This window comes from Eublepharis macularius, chromosome 3 (genome assembly GCF_028583425.1).
Source record: "Eublepharis macularius isolate TG4126 chromosome 3, MPM_Emac_v1.0, whole genome shotgun sequence".
Taxonomy (NCBI): domain Eukaryota; kingdom Metazoa; phylum Chordata; class Lepidosauria; order Squamata; family Eublepharidae; genus Eublepharis; species Eublepharis macularius.
In genome coordinates, this window is record NC_072792.1 from 73822639 (window position 1) to 73829531 (window position 6893).

The window sequence follows — 6893 nt, forward strand, 5'->3', positions numbered from 1 at the left end:
TGCTACTGTTTGATACCTGTAGAATGTAATTCATACCATGCTCTCGGGGCTCACTTTGATGTTATGGAAGAGTTTAATCTCCAGTTTATTCTGCATAACCCCCCGATACAGCCGCAGTTTAATGTAGCATTTTAACCTTGAAAGAATTGTTATTATATTCCCTACAGAACAGCTTGGGGCCAAACTAGATGCAACATAGAGTTCACTACATTTTCTGACTGTAAATTCCACAGTTTAATTCTCTTAGAAGTAGAACATTATTTCCTTTTGTCCATCCAGAATCTACTGTCCATTATTTTCATTGGCCCACAAATTCTAGTATTATGGGAGACTGAGAGCCAAACTAAAAGTGACGTCCTACACAGGTTGGACACTAGTTGGCTTCCCTCAAGTTTTGATGGGAAATGTAGGCATCCTGGTATTGCAGCTGTAATGGTGAGCCAAGCTGTAAAACCAGGGTGCCCACATTTCCCATCAAAACTTGAGGGAAGCCGACTAGTGTCCAACCTGTGTAAGACGTCACTTGTAGTTTGGCTCTGAGAAAATGTTCTTTCTATCCACTTCATCCACTGGTCCATAATTTTATTATAAATCTTTTCCTAAAACTGAATCTTCTCAAAAACTTAAATTCTTCCTTGTAGGGAAGGTGCTCCATACCCTTAAACATTTTGGTTATTCTTCACTTTTTCCAGCTCTGCAATATCCTTTTTGAGATATGCCAGGTAGAACTGCAACAGTATTCTAAATGCAGCTGCAACATAAATCCATACAAGGGTGTTACGATACTGACCATTTTATTTTCAGTCCTGTTTCTAATAATCCCAAGCATGGAATTTTCATTATTCTCTGTTGCTGCACACGAATCCAATATTTTCACTGAGCTATCCACCACACTCCTAAAATCTTTCTGATCATTTGCTACCAGTTCATATTTTATCAGTGGAAAATTGCCCCAATGTCCATCACTACATTTCAATTGATCCTTGATACATTGTTACCCAGGCGCCCAGTTCAGAGAGATCCTGTTATAATTCTTTGGAATTCACTTTCGTTTTCAACATCTTGAAAGTTTTTGTTTTTCACTTCAAATTTGGTAATTTCATTGTGCACTCCCAATTCCAGATTATTTATGAATGAATTAAACCACAGTGGCTCAAATACAGATCCTGGAGAGAACACACTGCTTCTTCCTGCCCATTATGAGAACTGTCCATGTACTATACCTTTTGTTTCTTGGTGCACATGTTTGCAATGGTGGATCAGAAATTATGCCTAGGGTTTTTGCTTTCCCAAGAGTCCAATGAGTTGTTTGTATACCAGTGCTGAGTTCCAGACAAGTCTGCTAAGAGTGTTTAGTTTAATTATTTTCTCCAGTCACTTGGCAAATTTATCTGCTCCAGTGTCTGGCTTTTTATAAGTTTTTTCCCACTTAAATATCTGAAATCTGCACAAGAAGGTGGCTTTCATGACTGACACATGAGCCAACAAATCAGTGGTGGGCAGAACTCTGCTTCATGAGCTCCTACTCTAACTGTGCAATCCTAAGCCCATTAACTTACTCCGGTCAATGGGCTTAGACTGGAGTAACTCTTCTTAGGATTGCACTATAAACCTAGAACACGAGGCCCCTGTGAACTCTTTCCAGACAAAAGAATAATATAATACAAATGGTTTGAGTACACTTTCAGAGCATTACTATAGGGTCAGGCCAAACAACCCAGAGGATTTTTTACCCATGCACTTTGAAGAGTAGAGAATGAGGCTTTTTGGTATTTTTATATGTATATTTATTGTTTAAAAGGTACTGTAGATTGCTGTGCATTCTAAAAGTGGAAAGTTTGGTTTTGGAAGCAGAAATTGCATCCCTTGATTATGTCATGGATGCTCCTTTTAGAAGCCACACAAGCACTAATGTCTTTGCTCATAGTTCAGATTTAGATCCTAACTAAACTCTCTTGATCTTTATTGTGAAGCATGCTAGAATATGTAAAAAAATAATGTGGATTTATTCCCATTATGGAGGAGGAAAGAAATGGAGCTATTGAACTTTAAACGAATAGGAAAGCCACTTGGTCACAACCACAGAATTGGGCCCTGCCACAGCTCTATGAAAGGCTATGTTTGCACACAGTTGTAAGTGATTTATATAATATTGTGGCTATTATATCGCTAACATTTGAATGGCTAAGTATACCTTATATTTAAAAGTAAATCAGTTGAGCAATAAAACTGGTTTCCTCTTTCAGCTTCTCAGTACACAGTCTGTAATGATGTCAGGGTAGTCACACTTTGGTATCTGGCGACTTTGTTGCATTCCTGCTGATTTCAACTGATTTAAATTCATTTGGAAATTATGCTTCTCTACGTTGGTAGGCTGACATTGTGCTTTCCCAAACATCATGAAGAATAGAGTTGGACTTTCAAACTCAGGACCCTTTCTAACACCCTTTTTTATTTTCTACCCACTGTGGAACAGGTGCAGACATGAGCACAATTAGCCTTCTGCCATGGGTGAAGCTAGATCGAGACACAAATGGAATCTAGAACCCCTCCTAAACCACATACAGGGAAACAGGCTAAAACTGCAGCTGTAACATTTCCCACCTCCATCCCCACGTTAGAGTAGGGTCATACAAATGTGGAGCTATGGTCATACTGTACAATTTTAAAGTGTATCTTTCTGTTACATTTTAGCTAACCATTTCTCCAAGAAGCTTAGGATGGCATATTTAGTATTCCTTCATTGTCCTCACAAACACCTTGTGAGTAAGGTGAGGCAGAAATGTGTCTGGATCAAGGTTACACCTTGAGCTTCCTGACTGAGCAGGGCTTTGAACCTGGGTCTTCTTGGTCCTAGTCAGATATTCTAAATACAATACCACACTGACTCTCTTCTCCCTGGGGATATTTAATCCATCCAGTTCTCAGAACAATCTAGGAAGCTGCGAGTCGTGGGCGGGGGGGGGGGGGATGTGGCACACTACACTTCCTGAGTTTAAAAGCTTGCTGTTAGGATAGAACTGGTAGAAATTACCACCTGCGGACAATTTCACATTTTCTTTGCAGGCAAATTGCAGTGCCAATTCTTAACTGGTGGGAGGACATGGTTATACCTGTCTTAACCACTTTCTGTGAGGTCTCAAGTCTCTCTCTGACCTTGCTGTTCTGTGTTTGAGAACATGGGGCTAAAATGTCATGCTTTCCATCATTGCCTTCAAAGCTGGAATTAGTCTGTGCTAGATTTGTGGGTTACCTTTCCTATCAAAATCAGGCTGTAACTGCTATTTATATACCACTTAACTCCGGAGTAGACCTTACTGTGACTTAAGGACCAGTTTGCTTTAATATATTACAGTGAAATCATTTAAGGACTGTGGCATTCGATATTCTTTTAAATTTCTCTAATATTCAGTAGTATTTAAAAGTTTCATTAGAACTGGGGGCAGGGCTTTCGCTGCATTATTTTCTCTGGAGTGGCTTGAAAAATTGCTTCAAAGTAACTTGAGATTAGCACTGCAGTTTAGGTGGAGGCATCTGGTTCAATCCCTGCTATATACAGGGAGGGAACATCCCAGATAGATGAGCTGCAAAAGACCTCTCCCCAAACTTGACACTTTGGGACGTCACTGCCAGTTAGCCAATAATACTGGCATATAACAACCAGTGTTAAAATTTAATATGTTAGCTTCATATGAATTTGATTATGTGGTTCAGTGTGGAAGAAGATAAATGACTTTTCAAGAGGCTCCAGGTAGATAAGGGTTCTTCCTCACTTGCTATAACTTGCATTGAAATTTCAGATCCACTGTATATGTTATTCTTTCATTGTAAATGCTTCTTCCCCATTGTCCTTTTTCACTGTGCAATAAAGAACTATTAAAATTATCCTTTGTTGTTTATGTGGAATTTAGGGGGTTGCAAGGCTAAGTATATTTGCTTTAAAGCAAATCCTGATGAAAATGGACCTTTGGACACTTACGGTAAAGGGTCATCTGAGGTCAGGAGGACATCTTGGTTGATTCCCACCATCCAATTGGGGAGGCAGGAAGTTGAATTCTTCTTCCTCTTCCTTGGTGTGTGGGACCACCCCTTCGCCTCAGTTCAGGTGAATACCAAAAGCAGTGCCATCTCGAACTTGGCATTTAACCTGGAACTACAACTGGAACTGCGAACTATTACCCAACTGGAACAGTTAAAGAACGAAGAAACAATAGACCAACAAGGTGAAATTAGGTAGATCAGACAGAAAGAATAGTAGGAGAAGATCTAGGGAGGGCAGGATGTCCTCCTGACCTCAGAGAAGAAGGACCCTTCACGGTAAGTGTCCAAAGGTCTATTCTCCCTCTGAGGCGGAACTCCCAAAGCAGTTCTACATGACCTTGGTGGGTTAAGATCTTCGTCTCCTACTACATGTTGAAGTACTCTTCTGCTGAATGCAGCATCCGCCGATGCGTAGGCGTGTAAATGATAATGTTTGATGAAAGTAGATAAGGATGACCACGTGGCTACTCTGCAGATATCTTCCACCAACACATTCTTGCAGAGAGCTGCATTAGTCACAGCACTTCTGGCCGAATGAGCTGTAACCTTGAATGGAACTGTGAGCTTAAGGGTCTTATAAGCCTCCCTGATACACAGTGTGATGGAGTAGGCGATGACACCATACGTTGACCAAGTTTTGGAAGAGCGACATTGATGAATAGCACATCAGTTTGGTATATATCTTTGGTTCTGATGAGGTAGGCTTTTAGAGCTCTCTTCACGTCCAGAGTATGCCACTCTCGCTCCTTAGGATGCCTCGGATTCAGACAAAAGGAAGGTAGGACAATCTCCTCGGCCCAGTGAAATCTAGAATGTACCTTCAGTAAGAAAATTGGGTCTGTCCATAGCACGACCTTGTCTCTATGGAAGATGCATAAGTCTGACCCAATGGATAGGGCTCCCAGCTGTGAAATGCGGCGTGCCGATGTTATAGCTATTAGGAAGATAATCTTCAGTCTTAACCAACGTAAAGAAACTGTCCTTCATCTTCGTTCTTCTGTGCCTCCACACATGGGACTGCGCAGCCGCAGGCCAGCCACCGGAAGATACTTTACCACTTTTTTGAGCTCTGAAGGGGCCGTTGGTCGCGCGCCTAAGTGACCGTTTCCCGCCCAAACGGTCACATGCCCTAACAGCGACCAGCGGCCCCTTCCCTCAGTTCTCTTCTTGCCGCCACTTGAAATGAACGTCCGCTTCGTAGCTCCGTGCTTGTTTAGTGAATGTTAGGGGTTTTTTGGTATTGACTCGGATTTCGGACTTGACTATTCTTCTCTCGCTGATTTGGACTGGTTCTGGACTTGGTGTGTATTGACTTGGACTGTTTTGACGACGCGTATTGCCTGAGCCCCTAAATGGGGGCCTCTAAGGCCTTATTCAAGCACTGTGCTCAGTGCCAAATGAAGATGGCCCAAACTGATGGGCATGATCTGTGTCTCTTTTGCCTTGGGGAGGGGCATAATGTCCCAGCGTGTAAAATCTGCCAGAAGTTTACTCATAAATCCAGACAGGAGAGATCCGCGCGCTTGAAGGCGTTGTTATGGCAGAAAGTGCTGGATGGAGAAGAAACTCCCAGAACTCCCTTCGGTGGCGGAAAAAACTCCGTTATCCTCCCCAAAGGCTAGCCACAGCTCTACTCCTGCCGAAAGGCACTTTAGAGAGGGTTTGGTGGCGTCTGCTAAGTTGGTGTCGACATCTCGACCGACGAGTAAAGCAGCCTCAAAAGCGGGGTCGCAGGTGGCAATGTCCCCAAAATCGCCAAGAGAAAAGGCGTCAAAATCGGATCCGAAGAAGTCGGCGTTGAGATCAGAGCCGAAGGGATCGGATCCTACCGTGTCGACTCCGATGTCGGATCCGAAAGCTACCGTGACTCCAAGGCCGGAGGCTGCTGGTAAGAAGTCAACCACCAAAAGGGATTCGGATCCGAGGTCCAGTTCGGAACCGCCGTCGAAGAAGCCGAAGAAGTCCAAGCATCGGCATTCTCGGTCCCCACGGTGCCGATCGGCTGATGATGTGGTGTTGGTATCTCCACGTACGCCTTTGCCTCATCTACATTCTCCGGACCGTTCTGCTCCTGAGGATGAGGTACCGGATCCGGGTGCGTTTGTCGTGGTTTCGAGTGAACATCATTCCCCGTCACCAGAACCGAGCCCGACTACCCATCGTTGGATCTGACAGGCGATCAGAGAGCCATCTCCCGCCTCTCCGGCCTTATCCACTCAGAGCCGACACCGTTTATCCGAGGAGGTGAGCGCAGGTTCAGAGCGTTCCCTAGTGTCACGGCACCGACAGGCCTCCTATATCCCGACCGCGTACCGTTGCCAGTGGAAAGGGGCCCCGGCAGGGTATGACACCTCGGATCCGAGGCCATCAGCGACCAGGCAGCGTGAATGGCTACCTCCACCGTTTCCAGCAGACGATGTGTCGGCCCCTGCTTCTGATGAAGAGGAAGCTGATGCTGACTACGAGTATCGATCTGGATCGTTGTCGGAACCTTCTCCAGATGACAACGTGGGCCCGAGTACGAGGTCTCCCTTTGAGGATCTCCGTATCTATGCTGACCAGATGGCCCGTATGGCAAAGGCGTTGGAGATTGGCGTATCTTCGGCGGTGCCTAAGACGAAGGATAAGCTCCTGTGTCGCATCTATGGTGATAACCCAGCTACAGTGGGTTTCCCTATGTTGGAGGGCTTAGAGGAGATTGTGGAGAAAGTGTGGAAGGTGCCTTCAGATCTGCCAGCTACATCAAAGCGCATTGAGCAGATGTACAAGATAAAGCGAGGCACATAGCAATCCCTTATCAAACATCCTCCACCATCATCCTTGATAGCTGAGGAAATCCAGCACCGACGGTC